We start from the raw sequence: 1,521 nt of genomic DNA, 5'->3' as shown, positions 1-1,521 counted from the left end.
ATGCCAATGTTGCTTTGTTAGTGATCAGACTACTTGGAAAAATATGTTTGAATAAAACATTAAAATTATTTGTTTTGTCTTACCAGGGAGAAGTATTTTATGTGTGTTTTACATCTCCCTGGTTTCACTTTTTTCGTAGTGATTCAATAAATCTTACAGAAAATACACGATTATGCGTTGTTTAATTCTTGCTTCACATAGCGTACAGTACAGTACTTTGTAGAGTGAATCATGTGCTCACCAAACATGGTCTTCCTGTATGTTCTTCGTGATCGATTGGTGCTCGATTCTCGACCCGTCTGAAGACTACATAACAATGTTGTTTTTGTAATAGTGACGACGTGGTTAATTTGTTTGAATAAAAACATTAGGGTGTTATTTAATTTGTGATGATTGACTATCATATCCATATTGAATACTGGTAGGCCTAGAAGAATATCGTCTTGATTCCTGGTAATTAAGTTTTAGCAAGGAAACCTTGCATAGGCCTAGGCCTTGTATTTAGGTCAAGTGTGTTCATTTAACAAATGATTGAGTAAGATAGCTCATAATACAGTATCACTTTTATTTGAAAATTTAACACAATGATTTAATAATTTATTTAATGATTAAACTACATACTGTGCTGTTGTAGAAAATTAAATTATGTTTAATAAAAAATAAAAAACAAAATTATAAATTAATTTAAAGTGCATTGCTGAACTTGGGGGAATCACCGCGGCCATGGGAGGCCACGCAAATATCGAGTGCTGAAAATGCAAGTTTGTTAAAGTATGACTGTGCAAGCGTTGTTTCATTTACGTAAATATATCGTTGATTTCTTTATGACGACGTAAATATATCCACTTCCATTAAATTGTGTAGTATTTTATGCTTGAGAAACAGAAAACAGCTTTGAATTGTAATGCACTCCATCATGTTGGAATTCAATGTTTTGACAATGACATTATGTTCTGGTGTATATGTGGACTCATATATGGACAGCCTAGCTAGACCCCCTAGCTTGGGGGTGGGAAGGGCTTGCCAGCCAGGTCCCCTATACTAAAGTTACATCACAAAGTCTAGGCTAGGCCTAGCTATACACAATGACATTAGGTAGGTAGACAGGGCCTAGCCTATACAACGGCGAAAATAGACAAAACACGTAGGATATGCCTTGGCTTATGCCCCTAGCCAGAGAGTTAACTGGCGATCCAACGCTAGTTCAAGAAACTAGGCCAGCATATGCTTAAACAAGAAGGGCTAGGCCTACGTATCTAGGCCTAGTATGGCCCAGGAAATGCAATGGTTTTGGCCGCGAATTAGGCCTAGCACACTACAGTAGTATAGTTAGGGAATTCAACAACAGTTAGGTCTAGGCTACACAAGTATAAATTACTTACTTTTACTTCACTTTCTTAGGCTTATGAATCTTCCTTCATTTACACTCGCTACAAGACGACGGCACTAGAATGGCCGCTTCCTTTGTGAATTCAAAACTTGAAACGGGACACCGGAACTGCCAAAGACAGCTAGTTCATT

The 1,521-nt window shown here is 37.3% G+C and overlaps 1 long non-coding RNA gene across 1 annotated transcript; it reads right to left on the bottom strand.

Moving 5' to 3' along the window:
* Positions 1 to 156: 156 nt before the first annotated feature.
* Positions 157 to 1,468, bottom strand: LOC117113685. Its single transcript, XR_004446239.1, has 2 exons — positions 1,383 to 1,468; positions 157 to 306 (listed from the first exon to the last, which is right to left on the bottom strand). It is a non-coding gene; the product is annotated as an uncharacterized LOC117113685 (long non-coding RNA).
* Between the last annotated feature and the right edge of the window lie 53 nt (positions 1,469 to 1,521).

This window comes from Anneissia japonica, unplaced genomic scaffold, assembly GCF_011630105.1.
Source record: "Anneissia japonica isolate Jap-2015-1 unplaced genomic scaffold, ASM1163010v1 scaffold81782_len1521_cov103, whole genome shotgun sequence".
Classification (NCBI taxonomy): domain Eukaryota; kingdom Metazoa; phylum Echinodermata; class Crinoidea; order Comatulida; family Comatulidae; genus Anneissia; species Anneissia japonica.
The sequence above is the reverse complement of the archived record's forward strand: the minus strand, read 5'-3'. Positions and strand labels throughout refer to the sequence as shown.